Source organism: Camelus dromedarius, chromosome 16 (assembly GCF_036321535.1).
Source record: "Camelus dromedarius isolate mCamDro1 chromosome 16, mCamDro1.pat, whole genome shotgun sequence".
In the NCBI taxonomy this organism is placed as follows: domain Eukaryota; kingdom Metazoa; phylum Chordata; class Mammalia; order Artiodactyla; family Camelidae; genus Camelus; species Camelus dromedarius.
Window position 1 is genome coordinate 5,009,113 of NC_087451.1, and position 25,925 is coordinate 5,035,037.

The window sequence follows — 25,925 nt, forward strand, 5'->3', positions numbered from 1 at the left end:
TTTCCTGCAATTTTCACTGTAAACCCGAGTTGGAGCTAGTACCTACCCACATAAATGTATGGATTGGAGTTTGCAACTGAAAAGAAACTTTGTGTTCCCAACAAGCTAGGTGAAGGACGGCTTTCACACACAATTGTCTCTCAGAATTGAGCATGTGGAGAGACGTTCGTAAATCTAGCACCAAATGAACGGGTTGCAGGAGAAACTTTTACTCTGGTTTCTCCGTCTGTTTCCTAGTGCCGGTTTGAAGTTCTTGCAGTTTTCACTGTCAAACCGAGTTGGAGCTAGTACCTCCACATATACATGTATGGAGTGGAGTTTGCTTCTGTAAAGAAACTTTGTGTTCCCAACAAGCTAGGTGAAGGACGGCTTTCACACACACTTATCTCTCAGAACTGAGCATGTTGAGAGACTTTCGTTCATCTTGCACCAAGGGAACGGGTTGCAGGAGAAACTTTTACCCTGGTTTCTCAGTATGTTTCCTAGTGCCGGTTTGATGTTCTTGCAGTTTTCACTGTAAAACCGAGTTGGAGCTAGTACCTCCCCATATATATATATGGAGTGGAGTTTGCAACTGAAAAGAAACTTTGTGTTCCCAACAAGCTAGGTGAAGGACGGCATTCACACACACTTATCTCTCAGAACTGAGCATGTGGAGAGACGTTCGTTCATCTAGCTCAAAGGGAACGGGTTGCAGGAGAAACTTTTACTCTGGTTTCTCCGTCTGTTTCCTAGTGCCGGTTTGAAGTTCCTGCAGTTTTCACTGTAAAACCGAGTTGGACCTAGTACCTACCCATATAAATGTAAGGAGTGGAGTTTGCAACTGAAAAGAAACTTTGTGTTCCCAACAAGCTAGGTGAAGTACGGCATTCACACACACTTATCTCTCAGAACTGAGCATGTGGAGATACGTTCGTTCATCTAGCCCTAAGGGAACTGGTTGCAGGAGAAACTTTTACTCTGGTTTCTCAGTCTGTTTCCTAGTGCCGGTTTGAAGTTCCTGCAGTTTTCACTGTAAAACCGAGTTGGAGCTCGTACCTACCCATATAAATGTATGGAGTGGAGTTTGCAACTGAAAAGAAACTTTGTGTTCCCAACAAGCTAGGTGAAGGACGGCTTTCACACACACTTATCTCTCAGAACTGAGCATGTGGAGAGACGTTCGTTCATCTAGCACCAAAGGAACGGGTGGCAAGAGAAACTTTTACTCTGGTTTCTCAGTCTGTTTCCTAGTGTCGGTTTGAAGTTCCTGCAGTTTTCTCTGTAAAACCGTGTTGGAGCAAGTTCCTCCCCATATATATGTGTGGAGTGGAATTTGCAACTGAAAAGAAACGTTGTTTTCCCAACAAACTAGGTGAAGGACGGCTTTCACACACACTTATCTCTCAGAACTCACCATGTGGAGAGACGTTCGTTCATCTAGCACAAAGGGAACGGGAAGCAGGAGCAACTTTTACTCTGGTTTCTCAGTCTGTTTCCTAGTGCCGGTTTGAAGTTCCTGCAATTTTCACTGTAAAACCGTGTTGGAGCTAGTACCTCCCCATATATATGTATGGAGTGGAGTTTGCTTCTGGAAAGAAACTTTGTGTTCCCAACAAGCTAGGTGAAGGACGGGTTTCACACACACTTATCTCTCAGAACTGAGCATGTTGAGAGACTTTCGTTCATCTTGCACCAAGGGAACGGGTTGCAGGAGAAACTTTTACCCTGGTTTCTCAGTATGTTTCCTAGTGCCGGTTTGATGTTCTTGCAGTTTTCACTGTAAAACCGAGTTGGAGCTAGTACCTCCCCATATATATATATGGAGTGGAGTTTGCAACTGAAAATAAACTTTGTGTTCCCAACAAGCTAGGTGAAGGACGGCATTCACACACACTTATCTCTCAGAAATGAGCATGTGGAGAGACGTTCGTTCATCTAGCTCAAAGGGAACGGGTTGCAGGAGAAACTTTTACTCTGGTTTCTCCGTCTGTTTCCTAGTGCCGGTTTGAAGTTCCTGCAGTTTTCACTGTAAAACCGAGTTGGACCTAGTACCTACCCATATAAATGTATGGAGTGGAGTTTGCAACTGAAAAGAAACTTTGTGTTCCCAACAAGCTAGGTGAAGTACGGCATTCACACACACTTATCTCTCAGAACTGAGCATGTGGAGATACGTTCGTTCATCTAGCCCTAAGGGAACTGGTTGCAGGAGAAACTTTTACTCTGGTTTCTCAGTCTGTTTCCTAGTGCCGGTTTGAAGTTCCTGCAGTTTTCACTGTAAAACCGAGTTGGAGCTCGTACCTACCCATATAAATGTATGGAGTGGAGTTTGCAACTGAAAAGAAACTTTGTGTTCCCAACAAGCTAGGTGAAGGACGGCTTTCACACACACTTATCTCTCAGAACTGAGCATGTGGAGAGACGTTCGTTCATCTAGCACCAAAGGAACGGGTGGCAAGAGAAACTTTTACTCTGGTTTCTCAGTCTGTTTCCTAGTGTCGGTTTGAAGTTCCTGCAGTTTTCTCTGTAAAACCGTGTTGGAGCAAGTTCCTCCCCATATATATGTGTGGAGTGGAATTTGCAACTGAAAAGAAACGTTGTTTTCCCAACAAACTAGGTGAAGGACGGCTTTCACACACACTTATCTCTCAGAACTCACCATGTGGAGAGACGTTCGTTCATCTAGCACAAAGGGAACGGGAAGCAGGAGCAACTTTTACTCTGGTTTCTCAGTCTGTTTCCTAGTGCCGGTTTGAAGTTCCTGCAATTTTCACTGTAAAACCGTGTTGGAGCTAGTACCTCCCCATATATATGTATGGAGTGGAGTTTGCTTCTGGAAAGAAACTTTGTGTTCCCAACAAGCTAGGTGAAGGACGGGTTTCACACACACTTATATCTCAGAACTGAGCATGTGGAGAGACGTTCGTTCATCTAGCACAAATAGAACGGGTTGCAGGAGAAACTTTAACTCTGGTTTCTCAGTCTGTTTCCTAGTGCCGGTTTGAAGTCCCTGCAATGTTCACTGTAAACCCGAGTTGGAGCTAGTACCTCCCCATATATATGTATGGAGTGGAGTTTGCAACTGGAAAGAATCTTTGTGTTCCCAACAAGCTAGGTGATGGGCGGCTTTCACACACACTTATCTCTCAGAACTGAGCATGTTTAGAGACGTTCGTTCATCTAGCACCAAGGGAACTGGTTGCAGGAGAAACTTTATCTCTGGTTTCTCAGACTGTTTCCTACTGCCGGTTTGAATTTCCTGCACTTTTCACTGTAAAACCGAGTTGGAGCTAGTACCTCCCCATATATATGTATGGAGTGGAGTTTGCAACTGAAAAGAAACTTTGTGTTCCCAACAAGCTAGGTGAAGGACGGCTTTCACACACACTTATCTCTCAGAATTGAGCATGTGGAGAGTCGTTCGTTCATCTAGCACCAAGGGAACGGGTTGCAGGAGAAACTTTTACTCTGGTTTCTCAGTCTGTTTCCTAGTGCCGGTTTGAAGTTCCTGCAGTTTTCACTGTAAAACCGAGTTGGAGCTAGTACCTACCCATATAAATGCATGGAGCGGTGTTTGCAACTGAAAAGAAACTTTGTGTTCCCAACAAGCTAGGTGACGGACGGCTTTCACACACACTTGTCTCTCAGAATTGAGCATGTGGAGAGACGTTCGTAAATCTAGCACCAAATGAACGGGTTGCAGGAGAAACTTTTACTCTGGTTACTCCGTCTGTTTCCTAGTGCCGGTTTGAATTTCCTGCAGTTTTCACTGTAAAACAGAGTTGGAGCTAGTACCTACCCACATAATTGTATGGAGTGGAGTTTGCAACTGAAAAGAAACTTTGTGTTCCCAACAAGCTAGGTGAAGTACGGCATTCACACACACTTATCTCTCAGAACTGAGCATGTGGAGAGACGTTCGTTCATCTAGCACAAAGGGAACTGGTTGCAGGAGAAACTTTTACTCTGGTTTCTCAGTCTGTTTCCTAGTGCCGGTTTGAAGTTCCTGCAGTTTTCACTGTAAAACCGAGTTGGAGCTCGTACCTACCCATATAAATGTATGGAGTGGAGTTTGCATCTGAAAAGAAACTTTGTTTTCCAAACACGCTAGGTGAAGGACGGCTTTCACACACACTTATCTCTCAGAACTGAGCATGTGGAGAGACTTTCGTTCATCTAGCACCAAAGGAACGGGTTGCAGGAGAAACTTTTCTTTTTTTTCTCAGTATGTTTCCTAGTGCCGGTTTGAAGTTCCTGCAATGTTCACTGTAAACCCGAGTTGGAGCTAGTACCTCCCCATATATATGTATGGAGTGGAGTTTGCAACTGAAAAGAAACTTTGTGTTCCCAACAAGCTAGGTGAAGGACGGCTTTCACACACACTTATCTCTCAGAACTGAGCATGTTTAGAGACGTTCGTTCATCTAGCACCAAGGGAACTGGTTGCAGGAGAAACTTTATCTCCGGTTTCTCAGTCTGTTTCCTACTGCCGGTTTGAATTTCCTGCACTTTTCACTGTAAAACCGAGTTGGAGCTAGTACCTCCCCATATATATTTATGGAGTGGGGTTTGCAACTGAAAAGAAACTTTGTGTTCCCAACAAGCAAGGTGAAGGACGGCTTTCACACACACTTATCTCTCAGAATTGAGCATGTGGAGAGTCGTTCGTTCATCTAGCACCAAGGGAACGGGTTGCAGGAGAAACTTTTACTCTGGTTTCTCAGTCTGTTTCCTAGTGCCGGTTTGAAGTTCCTGCAGTTTTCACTGTAAAACCGAGTTGGAGCTAGTACCTACCCATATAAATGCATGGAGCGGTGTTTGCAACTGAAAAGAAACTTTGTGTTCCCAACAAGCTAGGTGACGGACGGCTTTCACACACACTTGTCTCTCAGAATTGAGCATGTGGAGAGACGTTCGTAAATCTAGCACCAAATGAACGGGTTGCAGGAGAAACTTTTACTCTGGTTTCTCAGTCTGTTTCCTAGTGCCGGTTTGAAGTTCCTGCAGTTTTCACTGTAAAACCGAGTTGGAGCTCGTACCTACCCATATAAATGTATGGAGTGTAGTTTGCATCTGAAAAGAAACTTTGTTTTCCAAACACGCTAGGTGAAGGACGGCTTTCACACACACTTATCTCTCAGAACTGAGCATGTGGAGAGACGTTCGTTCATCTAGCACCAAAGGAACGGGTTGCAGGAGAAACTTTTCTTTTTTTTCTCAGTATGTTTCCTAGTGCCGGTTTGAAGTTCCTACAATTTTCTCTGTAAAACCGTGTTGGAGCTAGTTCCTCCCCATATATATGTACGGAGTGGAATTTGCAAATGAAAAGAAACGTTGTGTTCCCAACAAACTAGGTGAAGGACAGCTTTCACACACACTTATCTCTCAGAACGGAGCATGTGGAGAGACGTTCGTTCATCTAGCACAAAGGGAACGGGATGCAGGAGCAACTTTTACTTTTTTTTCTCAGTATGTTTCCTAGTGCCGGTTTGAAGTTCCTGCAATGTTCACTGTAAACCCGAGTTGGAGCTAGTACCTCCCCATATATATGTATGGAGTGGAGTTGGCAACTGGAAAGAATCTTTGTGTTCCCAACAAGCTAGGTGAAGGACGGCTTTCACACACAGTTATCTCTCAGAATTGAGCATGTGGAGAGTCGTTCGTTCATCTAGCACCAAGGGAACGGGATGCAGGAGAAACTTTTTCTCTGGTTTCTCAGTCTGTTTCCTAGTGCCGGTTTGAAGTTCCTGCATTTTTTCACTGTAAAACCGAGTTGGAGTTGGACCTACCCATATAAATATATGGAGCGGAGTTTGCAACTGAAAAGAAACTTTGTGTTCCCAACAAGCTAGGTGAAGGACGTCATTCACACACACTTATCTCTCAGAACTGAGCGTGTGGAGAGACGTTCGTTCATCTAGCACCAAGGGAACTGGTTGCAGGAGAAACTTTAACTCTGGTTTGTCAGTCTGTTTCCTAGTGCCGGTTTGTATTTCCTGCAATTTTCACTGTAAAACCGAGTTGGAGCTAGTACCTCCCCATATATATGTATGGAGTGGAATTTACAATTGAAAAGAAACTTTGTGTTCCCAACAACCTAGGTGAAGGACGGCTTTCACACACACTTGTCTCTCAGAATTGAGCATGTGGAGAGACGTTCGTTCATCTAGCACCAAATGAACGGGTTGCAGGAGAAACTTTTACTCTGGTTTCTCCATCTGTTTCCTAGTGCCGGTTTGAAGTTCCTGCAGTTTTCACTGTAAAACCGAGTTGGAGCTAGTACCTACCCACATAAATGTATGGAGTGGAGTTTGCAACTGAAAAGAAACTTTGTGTTCCCAACAAGCTAGGTGAAGGACGGCTTTCACACACACTTGTCTCTCAGAATTGAGCATGTGGAGAGACGTTCGTTCATCTAGCAGCAAGCGAACGGTTTGCAGGAGAAACTTTTACTCTGGTTTCTCAGTCTGTTTCCTAGTGCCGGTTTGAAGTTCCTGCAGTTTTCCCTGTAAAACCGAGTTGAAGCTAGAACCTACCCATATAAATGTATGGAGCGGAGTTTGCAACTGAAAAGAAACTTTGTGTTCCCAACAAGCTAGGTGAAGGACGTCATTCACACACACTTATCTCTCAGAACTGAGCGTGTGGAGAGACGTTGGTTCATCTAGCACCAAGGGAACTGGTTGCAGGAGAAACTTTAACTCTGGTTTGTCAGTCTGTTTCCTAGTGCCGGTTTGTATTTCCTGCAATTTTCACTGTAAAACCGATTTGGAGCTAGTACCTCCCCATATATATGTATGGAGTGGAATTTGCAACTGAAAAGAAACTTTGTGTTCCCAACAAGCTACGTGAAGGACGGCTTTCACACACAATTATCTCTCAGAACAGAGCATGTGGAGAGACGTTCGTTCATCTAGCAGCAAGCGAACGGTTTGCAGGAGAAACTTTTACTCTGGATTCTCAGTCTGTTTCCTAGTGCCGGTTTGAAGTTCCTGCAGTTTTCACTGTAAAACCGAGTTGGAGCTAGTACCTCCACATATATATGTATGGAGTGGAGTTAGCAATTGAAAAGAAACTTTGTGTTCCCAACAAGCTAGGTGAAGGACGGCTTTCACACACACTTATCTCTCTGAACTGAGCATGTGGAGAGACGGTCGTTCATCTAGCTCAAAGGGAACGGGTTGCAGGAGAAATTTTTACTCTGGTTTCTCCGTCTGTTTCCTAGTGCCGGTTTGAAGTTCCTGCAGTTTTCACTGTAAAACCGAGTTGGAGCAAGTACGTCCCCATATATATGTATGGAGTGGAGTTTTCAACTGAAAAAAACTTTGTGTTCCCAACAAGCTAGGTGAAGGACGTCATTCACACACACTTATCTCTCAGAACTGAGCGTGTGGAGAGACGTTCGTTCATCTAGCACCAAGGGAACGGGTTGCAGGAGAAACTTTTACTCTGGTTTCTCAGTCTGTTTCCTAGTGCCGGTTTGTATTTCCTGCAATTTTCACTGTAAAACCGAGTTGGAGCTAGTACCTCCCCATATATATGTATGGAGTGGAGTTTTCAACTGAAAAAAACTTTGTGTTCCCAACAAGCTAGGTGAAGGACGGCTTTCACACACACATATCTCTCAGAAATGACCATGTTGAGAGACGTTCGTTCATCTAGCACAAATGGAACTGCTTGCAGGGGAAACTTTAACTCTGGTTTCTCAGTTTGTTTCCTAGTGCCGGTTTGAAGTTCCTGCAGTTTTCACTGTAAACCCGAGTTGGAGCTAGTACCTACCCACATAAATGTATGGATTGGAGTTTGCAACTGAAAAGAAACATTGTGTTCCCAACAAGCTAGGTGAAGGACGGCTTTCACACACACTTGTCTCTCAGAATTGAGCATGTGGAGAGACGTTCGTAAATCTAGCACCAAATGAACGGGTTGCAGGAGAAACTTTTACTCTGGTTTCTCCGTCTGTTTCCTAGTGCCGGTTTGAAGTTCCTGCAGTTTTCACTGTAAAACAGAGTTGGAGCTAGTACCTACCCACATAAATGTATGGAGTGGAGTTTGCACCTGAAAAGAAACTTTGTGTTCCCAACAAGCTAGGTGAAGGACGGCTTTCACACACACTTGTCTCTCAGAATTGAGCATGTGGAGAGACGTTCGTTCATCTAGCACCAAGGGAACGGGTTGCAGGAGAAACTTTTACTCTGGTTTCTCAGTCTGTTTCCTAGTGCCGGTTTGAAGTTCCTGCAGTTTTCACTGTAAAACCGAGTTGAAGCTAGAACCTACCCATATAAATGTATGGAGCGGTGTTTGCAACTGAAAAGAAACTTTGTGTTCCCAACAAGCTAGGTGAAGGACGGCTTTCACACACACTTATCTCTCAGAGCTGAGCATATGGAGAGACGTTCCTTCATCTACCACCACGGGAACGGGTTGCAGGAGAAACTTTTACTCTGGTTTCTCAGTCTGTTTCCTAGTGCCGGTTTGAAGTTCCTGCAGTTTTCACTGTAAAACCGAGTTGGAGCTAGTTCCTCCCCATATATAGGTATGGAGTGGAATTTGCAACTGAAAAGAAACTTTGTGTTCCCAACAAGCTACGTGAAGGACGGCTTTCACACACACTTATCTCTCAGAACTGAGCATGTGGAGAGACGATAGTTCATCTAGCTCAAAGGGAACGGGTTGCAGGAGAAATTTTTACTCTGGTTTCTCCGTCTGTTTCCTAGTGCCGGTTTGAAGTTCCTGCAGTTTTCACTGTAAAACCGAGTTGGAGCTAGTACCTCCCCATATATATGTATGGAGTGGAGTTTGCTACTTAAAAGAAACTTTGTGTTCCCAACAAGCTAGGTGAAGGACGGCTTTCACACACACCTGTCTCTCAGAATTGAGCATGTGGAGAGACTTTCGTTCATCTAGCACCAAGGGAACGTGTTGCAGGAGAAACTTTTACTCTGGTTTCTCAGTCTGTTTCCTAGTGCCGGTTTGAAGTTCCTGCAGTTTTCACTTTAAAACCGAGTTGGAGCTAGTACCTACCCATATAAATGTATGGAGTGGAGTTTGCAACTGAAAAGAAACTTTGTGTTCCCAACAAGCTATGTGAAGTATTTCTTTCACACACACTTATCTCTCAGAACTGAGCATGTGGAGAGACATTCGTTCATATAGCACCAAGGGAACGGGTTGCAGGAGAAACTTTTACCCTGGTTTCTCAGTATGTTTAAGAGTGCCGGTTTGAAGTTCCTGCAGTTTTCACTGTAAAACCGAGTTGGAGCTAGTACCTCCCCATATATATGTATGGAGTGGACTTTGCAACAGAAAAGAAACTTTGTGTTCCCAACAAGCTAGGTGAAGGACGGCTTTCACACACACTTATCTCTCTGAACTGAGCATGTGGAGAGACGTTCGTTCATCTAGCTCAAAGGGAACGGGTTGCAGGAGAAATTTTTACTCTGGTTTCTCCGTCTGTTTCCTAGTGCCGGTTTGAAGTTCCGGCAGTTTTCACTGTAAAACCGAGTTGGAGCTAGTACGTCCCCATATATATGTATGGAGTGGAGTTTTCAACTGAAAAAAACTTTGTGTTCCCAACAAGCTAGGTGAAGGACGGCTTTCACACACACATATCTCTCAGAAATGACCATGTTGAGAGACGTTCGTTCATCTAGCACAAATGGAACTGCTTGCAGGGGAAACTTTAACTCTGGTTTCTCAGTTTGTTTCCTAGTGCCGGTTTGAAGTTCCTGCAGTTTTCACTGTAAACCCGAGTTGGAGCTAGTACCTACCCACATAAATGTATGGATTGGAGTTTGCAACTGAAAAGAATCTTTGTGTTCCCAACAAGCTGGGTGAAGGACGGCTTTCACACACACTTGTCTCTCAGAATTGAGCATGTGGAGAGACGTTCGTAAATCTAGCACCAAATGAACGGGTTGCAGGAGAAACTTTTACTCTGGTTTCTCCGTCTGTTTCCTAGTGCCGGTTTGAATTTCCTGCAGTTTTCACTGTAAAACAGAGTTGGAGCTAGTACCTACCCACATAAATGTATGGAGTGGAGTTTGCAACTGAAAAGAAACTTTGTGTTCCCAACAAGCTAGGTGAAGTATTTCTTTCACACACACTTATCTCTCAGAACTGAGCATGTGGAGAGACATTCGTTCATATAGCACCAAGGGAACGGGTTGCAGGAGAAACTTTTACCCTGGTTTCTCAGTATGTTTAAGAGTGCCGGTTTGAAGTTCCTGCAGTTTTCACTGTAAAACCGAGTTGGAGCTAGTATCTCCCCATATATATGTATGGAGTGGACTTTGCAACTGAAAAGAAACTTTGTGTTCCCAACAAGCTAGGTGAAGGACGGCGTTCACACACACTTATCTCTCACAACTGAGCATGTGGAGAGACGTTCGTTCATCTAGCTCAAAGGGAACTGGTTGCAGGAGAAACTGTTACTCTGGTTTCTCCGTCTGTTTCCTAGTGCCGGTTTGAAGTTCCTGCAGTTTTCACTGTAAATCTGAGTTGGACCTAGTACCTACCCATATAAATGTATGGAGTGGAGTTTGCAACTGAAAAGAAACTTTGTGTTCCCAACAAGTTAGGTGAAGTACGGCATTCACACACACTTATCTCTCAGAACTGAGCATGTGGAGAGACGTTCGTTCATCTAGCACAAAGGGAACTGGTTGCAGGAGAAACTTTTACTCTGGTTTCTCAGTCTGTTTCCTACTGCCGGTTTGAAGTTCCTGCAGTTTTCACTGTAAAACCGAGTTGGAGCTCGTACCTACCCATATAAATGTATGGAGTGGAGTTTGCATCTGAAAAGAAACTTTGTTTTCCAAACACGCTAGGTGAAGGACGGCTTTCACACACACTTATCTCTCAGAAATGAGCATGTGGAGAGACGTTCGTTCATCTAGCACCAAAGGAACGGGTTGCAGGAGAAACTTTTACTTTTTTTTCTCAGTATGTTTCCTAGTGCCGGTTTGAAGTTCCTACAACTTTCTCTGTAAATACGTGTTGGAGCTAGTTACTCCCCATATATATATACGGAGTGGAATTTGCAACTGAAAAGAAACTTTGTGTTCCCAACAAGCTACGTGAAGGACGGCTTTCACACACAATTATCTCTCAGAACAGAGCATGTGGAGAGACGTTCGTTCATCTAGCACCAATGGAACGGGTTGCAGGAGAAACTTTTACTCTGGATTCTCAGTCTGTTTCCTAGTGCCGGTTTGAAGTTCCTGCAGTTTTCACTGTAAAACCGAGTTGGAGCTAGTACCTCCAAATATATATGTATGGAGTGGAGTTAGCAATTGAAAAGTAACTTTGTGTTCCCAACAAGCTAGGTGAAGGACGGCTTTCACACACACTTATCTCTCTGAACTGAGCATGTGGAGAGACGGTCGTTCATCTAGCTCAAAGGGAACGGGTTGCAGGAGAAATTTTTACTCTGGTTTCTCCGTCTATTTCCTAGTGCCGGTTTGAAGTTCCTGCAGTTTTCACTGTAAAACCGAGTTGGAGCAAGTACGTCCCCATATATATGTATGGAGTGGAGTTTTCAACTGAAAAAAACTTTGTGTTCCCAACAAGCTAGGTGAAGGACGTCATTCACACACACTTATCTCTCAGAACTGAGCGTGTGGAGAGACGTTCGTTCATCTAGCACCAAGGGAACGGGTTGCAGGAGAAACTTTTACTCTGGTTTCTCAGTCTGTTTCCTAGTGCCGGTTTGAAGTTCCTGCATTTTTCACTGTAAAACCGAGTTGGAGCTAGTACCTACCCATATAAATGTATGGAGCGGAGTTTCCAACTGAAAAGAAACTTTGTGTTCCCAACAAGCTAGGTGAAGGACGTCATTCACACACACTTATCTCTCAGAACTTAGCGTGTGGAGAGACGTTCGTTCATCTAGCACCAAGGGAACTGGTTGCAGGAGAAACTTTAACTCTGGTTTGTCAGTCTGTTTCCTAGTGCCGGTTTGTATTTCCTGCAATATTCACTGTAAAACCGAGTTGGAGCTAGTACCTCCCCATATATATGTATGGAGTGGAATTTACAACTGAAAAGAAACTTTGTGTTCCCAACAACCTAGGTGAAGGACGGCTTTCACACACACTTTTCTCTCAGAATTGAGCATGTGGAGAGACGTTCGTTCATCTAGCACCAAAAGAACGGGTTGCAGGAGAAACTTTTACTCTGGTTTCTCCATCTGTTTCCTAGTGCCGGTTTGAAGTTCCTGCAGTTTTCACTGTAAAACCGAGTTGGAGCTAGTACCTACCCACATAAATGTATGGAGTGGAGTTTGCAACTGAAAAGAAACTTTGTGTTCCCAACAAGCTAGGTGAAGGACGGCTTTCACACACACTTGTCTCTCAGAATTGAGCATGTGGAGAGACGTTCGTTCATCTAGCAGCAAGCGAACGGTTTGCAGGAGAAACTTTTACTCTGGTTTCTCAGTCTGTTTCCTAGTGCCGGTTAGAAGTTCCTGCAGTTTTCACTGTAAAACCGAGTTGAAGCTAGAACCTACCCATATAAATGTATGGAGCGGAGTTTGCAACTGAAAAGAAACTTTGTGTTCCCAACAAGCTAGGTGAAGGACGTCATTCACACACACTTATCTCTCAGAACTGAGCGTGTGGAGAGACGTTCGTTCATCTAGAACCAAGGGAACTGATTGCAGGAGAAACTTTAACTCTGGTTTGTCAGTCTGTTTCCTAGTGCCGGTTTGTATTTCCTGCAATTTTCACTGTAAAACCGAGTTGGAGCTAGTACCTCCCCATATATATGTATGGAGTGGAGTTTTCAACTGAAAAAAACTTTGTGTTCCCAACAAGCTAGGTGAAGGACGGCTTTCACACACACATATCTCTCAGAAATGACCATGTTGAGAGACGTTCGTTCATCTAGCACAAATGGAACTGCTTGCAGGGGAAACTTTAACTCTGGTTTCTCAGTTTGTTTCCTAGTGCCGGTTTGAAGTTCCTGCAGTTTTCACTGTAAACCCGAGTTGGAGCTAGTACCTACCCACATAAATGTATGGATTGGAGTTTGCAACTGAAAAGAAACTTTGTGTTCCCAACAAGCTAGGTGAAGGACGGCTTTCACACACACTTGTCTCTCAGAATTGAGCATGTGGAGAGACGTTCGTAAATCTAGCACCAAATGAACGGGTTGCAGGAGAAACTTTTACTCTGGTTTCTCCGTCTGTTTCCTAGTGCCGGTTTGAAGTTCCTGCAGTTTTCACTGTAAAACAGAGTTGGAGCTAGTACCTACCCACATAAATGTATGGAGTGGAGTTTGCACCTGAAAAGAAACTTTGTGTTCCCAACAAGCTAGGTGAAGGACGGCTTTCACACACACTTGTCTCTCAGAATTGAGCATGTGGAGAGACGTTCGTTCATCTAGCACCAAGGGAACGGGTTGCAGGAGAAACTTTTACTCTGGTTTCTCAGTCTGTTTCCTAGTGCCGGTTTGAAGTTCCTGCAGTTTTCACTGTAAAACCGAGTTGAAGATAGAACCTACCCATATAAATGTATGGAGCGGTGTTTGCAACTGAAAAGAAACTTTGTGTTCCCAACAAGCTAGGTGAAGGACGGCTTTCACACACATTTATCTCTCAGAGCTGAGCATATGGAGAGACGTTCGTTCATCTACCACCACGGGAACGGGTTGCAGGAGAAACTTTTACTCTGGTTTCTCAGTCTGTTTCCTAGTGCCGGTTTGAAGTTCCTGCAGTTTTCACTGTAAAACCGAGTTGGAGCTAGTTCCTCCCCATATATATGTATGGAGTGGAATTTGCAACTGAAAAGAAACTTTGTGTTCCCAACAAGCTACGTGAAGGACGGCTTTCACACACACTTATCTCTCAGAACTGAGCATGTGGAGAGACGATAGTTCATCTAGCTCAAAGGGAACGGGTTGCAGGAGAAATTTTTACTCTGGTTTCTCCGTCTGTTTCCTAGTGCCGGTTTGAAGTTCCTGCAGTTTTCACTGTAAAACCGAGTTGGAGCTAGTACCTCCCCATATATATGTATGGAGTGGAGTTTGCTACTTAAAAGAAACTTTGTGTTCCCAACAAGCTAGGTGAAGGACGGCTTTCACACACACCTGTCTCTCAGAATTGAGCATGTGGAGAGACTTTCGTTCATCTAGCACCAAGGGAACGTGTTGCAGGAGAAACTTTTACTCTGGTTTCTCAGTCTGTTTCCTAGTGCCGGTTTGAAGTTCCTGCAGTTTTCACTTTAAAACCGAGTTGGAGCTAGTACCTACCCATATAAATGTATGGAGTGGAGTTTGCAACTGAAAAGAAACTTTGTGTTCCCAACAAGCTAGGTGAAGTATTTCTTTCACACACACTTATCTCTCAGAACTGAGCATGTGGAGAGACATTCGTTCATATAGCACCAAGGGAACGGGTTGCAGGAGAAACTTTTACCCTGGTTTCTCAGTATGTTTAAGAGTGCCGGTTTGAAGTTCCTGCAGTTTTCACTGTAAAACCGAGTTGGAGCTAGTACCTCCCCATATATATGTATGGAGTGGACTTTGCAAGTGAAAAGAAACTTTGTGTTCCCAACAAGCTAGGTGAAGGACGGCTTTCACACACACTTATCTCTCTGAACTGAGCATGTGGAGAGACGGTCGTTCATCTAGCTCAAAGGGAACGGGTTGCAGGAGAAACATTTACTCTGGTTTCTCCGTCTGTTTCCTAGTGCCGGTTTGAAGTTCCTGCAGTTTTCACTGTAAAACCGAGTTGGAGCTAGTACGTCCCCATATATATGTATGGAGTGGAGTTTTCAACTGAAAAAAACTTTGTGTTCCCAACAAGCTAGGTGAAGGACGGCTTTCACACACACATATCTCTCAGAAATGACCATGTTGAGAGACGTTCGTTCATCTAGCACAAATGGAACTGCTTGCAGGGGAAACTTTAACTCTGGTTTCTCAGTTTGTTTCCTAGTGCCGGTTTGAAGTTCCTGCAGTTTTCACTGTAAACCCGAGTTGGAGCTAGTACCTACCCACATAAATGTATGGATTGGAGTTTGCAACTGAAAAGAAACTTTGTGTTCCCAACAAGCTAGGTGAAGGACGGCTTTCACACACACTTGTCTCTCAGAATTGAGCATGTGGAGAGACGTTCGGTCATCTAGCACAAAGGGAACGGGTTGCAGGGGAAACTTTTACTCTGGTTTCTCAGTCTGTTTCCTAGTGCCGGTTTGAAGTTCCTGCAGTTTTCACTGTAAAACCGAGTTGGAGCTCGTACCTACCCATATAGATGTATGGAGTGGAGTTTGCATCTGAAAAGAAACTTTGTTTTCCCAACACGCTAGGTGAAGGACGGCTTTCACACACACTTATCTCTCAGAACTGAGCATGTGGAGAGACGTTCGTTCATCTAGCACCAAAGGAACGGGTTGCAGGAGAAACTTTTACTTTTTTTTCTCAGTATGTTTCCTAGTGCCGGTTTGAAGTTCCTACAATTTTCTCTGTAAAACCGTGTTGGAGCTAGTTCCTCCCCATATATATGTACGGAGTGGAATTTGCAAATTAAAAGAAACGTTGTGTTCCCAACAAACTAGGTGAAGGACAGCTTTCACACACACTTATCTCTCAGAACGGAGCATGTGGAGAGACGTTCGTTCATCTAGCACAAAGGGAACGGGATGCAGGAGCAACTTTTATTTTTTTTCTCAGTATGTTTCCTAGTGCCGGTTTGAATTTCCTGCAATGTTCACTGTAAACACGAGTTGGAGCTAGTACCTCCCCATATATATGTATGGAGTGGAGTTTGCAACTGGAAAGAATCTTTGTGTTCCCAACAAGCTAGGTGAAGGACGGCTTTCACACACACTTATCTCTCAGAATTGAGCATGTGGAGAGTCGTTCGTTCATCTAGCACTAAGGGAACGGGTTGCAGGAGAAACTTTTTCTCTGGTTTCTCAGTCTGTTTCCTAGTGCCGGTTTGAAGTTCCTGCATTTTTCACTGTAAAACCGAGTTGGAGCTAGTACCTCCACATATATATGTATGGAGTGGAGTTAGCAATTGAAAAGAAACTTTGTGTTCCCAACAAGCTAGGTGAAGGACGGCTTCACACACACTTATCTCTCTGAACTGAGCATGTGGAGAGACGGTCGTTCATCTAGCTCAAAGGGAACGGGTTGCAGGAGAAATTTTTACTCTGGTTTCTCCGTCTGTTTCCTAGTGCCGGTTTGAAGTTCCTGCAGTTTTCACTGTAAAACCGAGTTGGAGCTAGTACCTACCCATATAAATGTATGGAGCGGAGTTTGCAACTGAAAAGAAACTTTGTGTTCCCAACAAGCTAGGTGAAGGACGTCATTCACACACACTTATCTCTCAGAACTGAGCGTGTGGAGAGACTTTCGTTCATCTAGCACCAAGGGAACTGGTTGCAGGAGAAACTTTAACCCTGGTTTGTCAGTCTGTTTCCTAGTGCCGGTTTGTATTTCCTGCAATTTTCACTGTAAAACCGAGTTGGACCTAGTACCTCCCCATATATATGTATGGAGTGGAATTTACAACTGAAAAGAAAATTTGTGTTCCCAACAACCTAGGTGAAAGACGGCTTTCACACACACTTGTCTCTCAGAATTGAGCATGTGGAGAGACGTTCTTTCATCTAGCACCAAATGAACGGGTTGCAGGAGAAACTTTTACTCTGGTTTCTCCATTTGTTTCCTAGTGCCGGTTTGATGTTCCTGCAGTTTTCACTGTAAAACAGAGTTGGAGCTAGTACCTACCCACATAAATGTATGGAGTGGAGTTTGCAACTGAAAAGAAACTTTGTGTTCCCAACAAGCTAGGTGAAGGACGGCTTTCACACACACTTGTCTCTCAGAATTGAGCATGTGGAGAGACGTTCGTACATCTAGCAGCAAGCGAACGGTTTGCAGGAGAAACTTTTACTCTGGTTTCTCAGTCTGTTTCCTAGTGCCGGTTTGAAGTTCCTGCAGTTTTCACTGTAAAACCGAGTTGAAGCTAGAACCTACCCATATAAATGTATGGAGCGGATTTTGCAACTGAAAAGAAACTTTGTGTTCCCAACAAGCTAGGTGAAGGACGGCATTCACACACACTTATCTCTCAGAACTGAGCGTGTGGAGAGACGTTCGTTCATCTAGCACCAAGGGAACTGGTTGCAGGAGAAACTTTAACTCTGGTTTGTCAGTCTGTTTCCTAGTGCCGGTTTGTATTTCCTGCAATTTTCACTGTAAAACCGAGTTGGAGCTAGTACCTCCCCATATATATGTATGGAGTGGAATTTGCAACTGAAAAGAAACTTTGTGTTCCCAACAAGCTACGTGAAGGACGGCTTTCACACACAATTATCTCTCAGAACTGAGCATGTGGAGAGACGTTCGTTCATCTAGCACCAATGGAACGGGTTGCAGGAGAAACTTTTACTCTGGTTTCTCAGTCTGTTTCCTAGTGCCGGTTTGAAGTTCCTGCAGTTTTCACTGTAAAACCGAGTTGGAGCTAGTACGTCCCCATATATATGTATGGAGTGGAGTTTTCAACTGAAAAAAACTTTGTGTTCCCAACAAGCTAGGTGAAGGACGTCATTCACACACACTTATCTCTCAGAACTGAGCGTGTGGAGAGACGTTCGTTCATCTAGCACCAAGGGAACTGGTTGCAGGAGAAACTTTAACCCTGGTTTGTCAGTCTGTTTCCTAGTGCCGGTTTGTATTTCCTGCAATTTTCACTGTAAAACCGAGTGGGACCTAGTACCTCCCCATATATATGTATGGAGTGGAATTTACAACTGAAAAGAAAATTTGTGTTCCCAACAACCTAGGTGAAGGACGGCTTTCACACACACTTGTCTCTCAGAATTGAGCATGTGGAGAGACGTTCGTTCATCTAGCACCAAATGAACGGGTTGCAGGAGAAACTTTTACTCTGGTTTCTCCATCTGTTTCCTAGTGCCGGTTTGATGTTCCTGCAGTTTTCACTGTAAAACCGAGTTGGAGCTAGTACCTACCCACATAAATATATGGAGTGGAGTTTGCAACTGAAAAGAAACTTTGTGTTCCCAACAAGCTAGGTGAAGGACGGCTTTCACACACACTTGTCTCTCAGAATTGAGCATGTGGAGAGACGTTCGTTCATCTAGCACCAAGGGAACTGGTTGCAGGAGAAACTTTATCTCTGGTTTGTCAGTCTGTTTCCTAGTGCCGGTTTGTATTTCCTGCAATTTTCACTGTAAAACCGAGTTGGAGCTAGTACCTCCCCATATATATGTATGGAATGGAATTTGCAACTGAAAAGAAACTTTGTGTTCCCAACAAGCTACGTGAAGGACGGCTTTCACACACAATTATCTCTCAGAACTGAGCATGTGGAGAGACGTTCGTTCATCTAGCACCAATGGAACGGGTTGCAGGAGAAACTTTTACTCTGGTTTCTCAGTCTGTTTCCTAGTGCCGGTTTGAAATTCCTGCAGTTTTCACTGTAAAACAGAGTTGGAGCTAGTACCTCCACATATATATGTATGGAGTGGAGTTTGCAACTGAAAAAAACTTTGTGTTCCCAACAAGCTAGGTGATGGACGGCTTTCACACACACTTATCTCTCAGAAATGAGCATGTGGAGAGTCGTTCGTTCATCTAGCACCAAGGAAACGGGTTGCAGGAGAAACTTTTACTCTGGTTTCTCAGTCTGTTTCCTAGTGCCGGTTTGAAGTTTCTACAGTTTTCCCTGTAAAACCGAGTTGGAGCTAGTTCCTCCCCATATATATGTATGGAGTGGAATTTGCAACTGAAAAGAAACTTTGTGTTCCCAACAAGCTACGTGAAGGATGGCTTTCACACACAATTATCTCTCAGAACTGAGCATGTGGAGAGACGTTCGTTCATCTAGCACCAATGGAACGGGTTGCAGGAGAAACTTTTACTCTGGTTTCTCAGTCTGTTTCCTAGTGCCGGTTTGAAGTTCCTGCAGTTTTCACTGTAAAACCGAGTTGGAGCTAGTACGTCCCCATATATATGTATGGAGTGGAGTTTTCAACTGAAAAAAACTTTGTGTTCCCAACAAGCTAGGTGAAGGACGTCATTCACACACACTTATCTCTCAGAACTGAGCGTGTGGAGAGACGTTCGTTCATCTAGCACCAAGGGAACTGGTTGCAGGAGAAACTTTAACCCTGGTTTGTCAGTCTGTTTCCTAGTGCCGGTTTGTATTTCCTGCAATTTTCACTGTAAAACCGAGTGGGACCTAGTACCTCCCCATATATATGTATGGAGTGGAATTTACAACTGAAAAGAAAATTTGTGTTCCCAACAACCTAGGTGAAGGACGGCTTTCACACACACTTGTCTCTCAGAATTGAGCATGTGGAGAGACGTTCGTTCATCTAGCACCAAATGAACGGGTTGCAGGAGAAACTTTTACTCTGGTTTCTCCATCTGTTTCCTAGTGCCGGTTTGATGTTCCTGCAGTTTTCACTGTAAAACCGAGTTGGAGCTAGTACCTACCCACATAAATATATGGAGTGGAGTTTGCAACTGAAAAGAAACTTTGTGTTCCCAACAAGCTAGGTGAAGGACGGCTTTCACACACACTTGTCTCTCAGAATTGAGCATGTGGAGAGACGTTCGTTCATCTAGCACCAAGGGAACTGGTTGCAGGAGAAACTTTAACTCTGGTTTGTCAGTCTGTTTCCTAGTGCCGGTTTGTATTTCCTGCAATTTTCACTGTAAAACCGAGTTGGAGCTAGTACCTCCCCATATATATGTATGGAGTGGAATTTGCAACTGAAAAGAAACTTTGTGTTCCCAACAAGCTACGTGAAGGACGGCTTTCACACACAATTATCTCTCAGAACTGAGCATGTGGAGAGACGTTCGTTCATCTAGCACCAATGGAACGGGTTGCAGGAGAAACTTTTACTCTGGTTTCTCAGTCTGTTTCCTAGTGCCGGTTTGAAGTTCCTGCAGTTTTCACTGTAAAACAGAGTTGGAGCTAGTACCTCCACATATATATGTATGGAGTGGAGTTTGCAACTGAAAAAAACTTTGTGTTCCCAACAAGCTAGGTGATGGACGGCTTTCACACACACTTATCTCTCAGAAATGAGCATGTGGAGAGTCGTTCGTTCATCTAGCACCAAGGAAACGGGTTGCAGGAGAAACTTTTACTCTGGTTTCTCAGTCTGTTTCCTAGTGCCGGTTTGAAGTTTCTACAGTTTTCCCTGTAAAACCGAGTTGGAGCTAGTTCCTCCCCATATATATGTATGGAGTGGAATTTGCAACTGAAAAGAAACTTTGTGTTCCCAACAAGCTACGTGAAGGATGGCTTTCACACACAATTATCTCTCAGAACTGAGCATGTGGAGAGACGTTCGTTCGTCTAGCACCAATGGAACGGGTTGCAGGAGAAACTTTTACTCTGGTTTCTCAGTCTGTTTCCTAGTGCCGGTTTGAATTTCCTGCAGTTTTCACTGTAAAACCGAGTTGGAGCTAGTACCTCCACATATATATGTATGGAGTGGAGTTTGCTTCTGGAAAGAAACTTTGTGTTCCCAACAAGCTAGGTGAAGGACGGCTTTCACACACACTTATCTCTCAGAACTGAGCATGTGGAGAGACGATCGTTCATCTAGCTCAAAGGGAACGGGTTGCAGGAGAAATTTTTACTCTGGTTTCTCTGTCTGTTTCCTAGTGCCGGTTTGAAGTTCCTGCAGTTTTCATTGTAAAACCGAGTTGGAGCTAGTACCTCCCCATATATATGTATGGAGTGGAGTTTTCAACTAAAAAAAACTTTGTGTTCCCAACAAGCTAGGTGAAGGACGGCTTTCACACACACATATCTCTCAGAACTGACCATGTGGAGAGACGTTCGTTCATCTAGCACAAAGGGAACTGCTTGCAGGGGAAACTTTTACCCTGGTTTCTCAGTATGTTTCCTTGTGCCGGTTTGAAGTTCTTGCAGTTTTCACTGTAAAACCGAGTTGGAGCAAGTACCTCCCCATATATATATATGGAGTGGACTTTGCAACTGAAAAGAAACTTTGTGTTCCCAACAAGCTAGGTGAAGGACGGCTTTCACACACACTTATCTCTCAGAACTGAGCATGTGGAGAGACGTTCGTTCATCTAGCTCAAAGGGAACGGGTTGCAGGAGAAATTTTTACTCTGTTTTCTCCGTCTGTTTCCTAGTACCGGTTTGAAGTTCCTGCAGTTTTCACTGTAAAACCGAGTTGGACCTAGTACCTACCCATATAAATGTATGGAGTGGAGTTTGCAACTGAAAAGAAACTTTGTGTTCCCAACAAGCTAGGTGAAGGACGGCTTTCACACACACTTATCTCTCAGAACTGAGCATGAGGAGAGACGATCGTTCATCTAGCTCAAAGGGAACGGGTTGCAGGAGAAATTTTTACTCTGGTTTCTCCGTCTGTTTCCTAGTGCCGGTTTGAAGTTCCTGCAGTTTTCACTGTAAAACCGAGTTGGAGCTAGTACCTCCCCATATATATGTATGGAGTGGAGTATTCAACTAAAAAAAACTTTGTGTTCCCAACAAGCTAGGTGAAGGACGGCTTTCACACACACATATCTCTCAGAACTGACCATGTGGAGAGACGTTCGTTCATCTAGCACAAAGGGAACTGCTTGCAGGGGAAACTTTAACTCTGGTTTCTCAGTCTGTTTCCTAGTGCCGGTTTGAAGTTCCTGCAATGTTCACTGTAAAACCGAGTTGGAGCTAGTACCTCCCCATATATATGTATGGAGTGGAGTTTGCAACTGAAAAGAAACTTTGTGTTCCCAACAAGCTAGGTGAAGGACGGCTTTCACACACACTTATCTCTCAGAATTGAGCATGTGGAGAGTCGTTCGTTCATCTAGCACCAAGGCAACGGGTTGCAGGAGAAACTTTTACTCTGGTTTCTCAATCTGTTTCCTAGTGCCGGTTTGAAGTTCCTGCAGTTTTCACTTTAAAACCGAGTTGGAGCTAGTACCTACCCATATAAATGTATGGAGTGGAGTTTGCAACTGAAAAGAAACTTTGTGTTCCCAACAAGCTAGGTGAAGAATGGCTTTCACACACACTTATCTCTCAGAACTGAGCATGTGGAGAGACTTTCGTTCATCTAGCACCAAGGGAACGGGTTGCAGGGGAAACTTTTACCCTGGTTTCTCAGTATGTTTCCTAGTGCCGGTTTGAAGTTCTTGCAGTTTTCACTGTAAAACCGAGTTGGAGCTAGTACCTCCCCATATATATATATGGAGTGGACTTTGCAACTGAAAAGAAACTTTGTGTTCCCAACAAGCTAGGTGAAGGACGGCTTTCACACACACTTATCTCTCAGAACTGAGCATTTGGAGAGACGTTCGTTCATCTAGCTCAAAGGGAACGGGTTGCAGGAGAAATTTTTACTCTGGTTTCTCCGTCTGTTTCCTAGTACCGGTTTGAAGTTCCTGCAGTTTTCATTGTAAAACCGAGTTGGACCTAGTACCTACCCATATAAATGTATGGAGTGGAGTTTGCAACTGAAAAGAAACTTTGAGTTCCCAACAAGCTAGGTGAAGGACGGCTTTCACACACACTTATCTCTCAGAACTGAGCATGTGGAGAGACGTTCGTTCATCTAGCACCAAAGGAACGGGTTGCAGGAGAAACTTTTACTCTGGTTTCTCAGTATGTTTCCTAGTGCCGGTTTGAAGTTCCTGCAGTTTTCTCTGTAAAACCGTGTTGGAGCTAGTTCCACCCCATATATATGTGTGGAGTGGAATTTGCAACTGAAAAGAAACGTTGTGTTCCCAACAAACTAGGTGAAGGACGGCTTTCACACACACTTATCTCTCAGAACTCACCATGTGGAGAGACGTTCGTTCATCTAGCACAAAGGGAACGGGATGCAGGAGCAACTTTTACTCTGGTTTCTCAGTCTGTTTCCTAGTGCCGGTTTGAAGTTCCTGCAATTTTCACTGTAAAACCGTGTTGGAGCTAGTACCTCCCCATATATATGTATGGAGTGGAGTTTGCTTCTGGAAAGAAACTTTGTGTTCCCAACAAGCTAGGTGAAGGACGGGTTTCACACACACTTATATCTCAGAACTGAGCATGTGGAGAGACGTTCGTTCATCTAGCACAAAGAGAACGGGTTGCAGGGGAAACTTTAACTCTGGTTTCTCAGTCTGTTTCCTAGTGCCGGTTTGAAGTTCCTGCAATGTTCACTGTAAACCCGAGTTGGAGCTAGTACTTCCCCATATATATGTATGGAGTGGAGTTTGTAAGTGAAAAGAAACTTTGTGTTCCCAACAAGCTAGGTGAAGTACGGCTTTCACACACACTTATCTCTCAGAACTGAGCATGTTTAGAGACGTTCGTTCATCTAGCACCAAGGGAACTGGTTGCAGGAGAAACTTTATCTCTGGTTTCTCAGTCTGTTTCCTACTGCCGGTTTGAATTTCCTGCACTTTTCACTGTAAAACCGAGTTGAAGCTAGAACCTACCCATATAAATGTATGGAGCGGAGTTTGCAACTGAAAAGAAACTTTGAGTTCCCAACAATCTAGGTGAAGGACGTCATTCACACACACTTCTCTCTCAGAACTGAGCGTGTGGAGAGACGTTCGTTCATCTAGCACCAAGGGAACTGGTTGCAGGAGAAACTTTAACTCTGGTTTGTCAGTCTGTTTCCTAGTGCCGGTTTGAAGTTCCTGCAGTTTTCACTGTAAAACCGAGTTGGAGCTAGTACCTCCCCATATATATGTATGGAGTGGAATTTGCAACTGAAAAGAAACTTTGTGTTCCCAACAAGCTACGTGAAGGACGGCTTTCACACACAATTATCTCTCAGAACTGAGCATGTGGAGAGACGTTCGTTCATCTAGCACCAATGGAACGGGTTGCAGGAGAAACTTTTACTCTGGTTTCTCAGTCTGTTTCCTAGTGCCGGTTTGAAGTTCCTGCAGTTTTCACTGTAAAACCGAGTTGGAGCTAGTACCTCCACATATATATGTATGGAGTGGAGTTAGCAATTGAAAAGAAACTTTGTGTTCCCAACAAGCTAGGTGAAGGACGGCTTTCACACACACTTATCTCTCTGAACTGAGCATGTGGAGAGACGGTCGTTCATCTAGTTCAAAGGGAACGGGTTGCAGGAGAAATTTTTACTCTGGTTTCTCCGTCTGTTTCCTAGTGCCGGTTTGAAGTTCCTGCAGTTTTCACTGTAAAACCGAGTTGGAGCTAGTACGTCCCCATATATATGTATGGAGTGGAGTTTTCAACTGAAAAAAACTTTGTGTTCCCAACAAGCTAGGTGAAGGACGGCTTTCACACACACATATCTCTCAGAAATGACCATGTTGAGAGACGTTCGTTCATCTAGCACAAATGGAACTGCTTGCAGGGGAAACTTTAACTCTGGTTTCTCAGTTTGTTTCCTAGTGCCAGTTTGAAGTTCCTGCAGTTTTCACTGTAAAACCGAGTTGGAGCTAGTACCTCCCCATATATATGTATGGAGTGGAATTTGCAACTGAAAAGAAACTTTGTGTTCCCAACAACCTACGTGAAGGACGGCTTTCACACACAATTATCTCTCAGAACTGAGCATGTGGAGAGACGTTCGTTCATCTAGCACCAATGGAACGGGTTGCAGGAGAAACTTTTACTCTGGTTTCTCAGTCTGTTTCCTAGTGCCGGTATGAAGTTCCTGCAGTTTTCACTGTAAAACCGAGTTGGAGCTAGTACCTCCACATATATATGTATGGAGTGGAGTTTGCAACTGAAAAGAAACTTTGTGTTCCCAACAAGCTAGTTGAAGTACGGCATTCACACACAATTGTCTCTCAGAATTGAGCATGTGGAGAGACGTTCGTTCATCTAGCACCAAGGGAACGGGTTGCAGGAGAAACTTTTACTCTGGTTTCTCAGTCTGTTTCCTAGTGCCGGTTTGAAGTTCCTGCAGTTTTCACTGTAAAACCGAGTTGGAGCTAGTACCTCCACATATATATTTATGGAGTGGAGTTTGCTTCTGGAAAGAAACTTTGTGTTCCCAACAAGCTAGGTGAAGGACGGCTTTCACACACACTTATCTCTCAGAACTGAGCATGTGGAGAGATGATCGTTCATCTAGCTCAAAGGGAACTGCTTGCAGGGGAAACTTTAACTCTGGTTTCACAGTCTGTTTCCTAGTGCCGGTTTGAAGTTCCTGCACTTTTCACTGTAAAACCGAGTTGGAGCTAGTACCTCCCCATATATATGTATGGAGTGGAGTTTGCAACTGAAAAGAAACTTTGTGTTCCCAACAAGCTAGTTGAAGGACGGCTTTCACACACACTTATCTCTCAGAATTGAGCATGTGGAGAGTCGTTCGTTCATCTAGCACCAAGGGAACGGGTTGCAGGAGAATCTTTTACTCTGATTTCTCAGTCTGTTTCCTAGTGCCGGTTTGAAGTTCCTGCAGTTTTCACTTTAAAACCGAGTTGGAGCTAGTACCTACCCATATAAATGTATGGAGTGGAGTTTGCAACTGAAAAGAAACTTTGTGTTCCCAACAAGCTAGGTGAAGAATGGCTTTCACACACACTTATCTCTAAGAACTGAGCATGTGGAGAGACTTTCGTTCATCTAGCACCAAGGGAACGGGTTGCAGGAGAAACTTTTACCCTGGTTTCTCAGTATGTTTCCTAGTGCCGGTTTGAAGTTCTTGCAGTTTTCACTGTAAAACCGAGTTGGAGCTAGTACCTCCCCATATATATATATGGAGTGGACTTTGCAACTGAAAAGAAACTTTGTGTTCCCAACAAGCTAGGTGAAGGACGGCTTTCACACACACTTATCTCTCAGAACTGAGCATGTGGAGAGACGTTCGTTCATCTAGCTCAAAGGGAACGGGTTGCAGGAGAAATTTTTACTCTGGTTTCTCCGTCTGTTTCCTAGTACCGGTTTGAAGTTCCTGCAGTTTTCACTGTAAAACCGAGTTGGACCTAGTACCTAC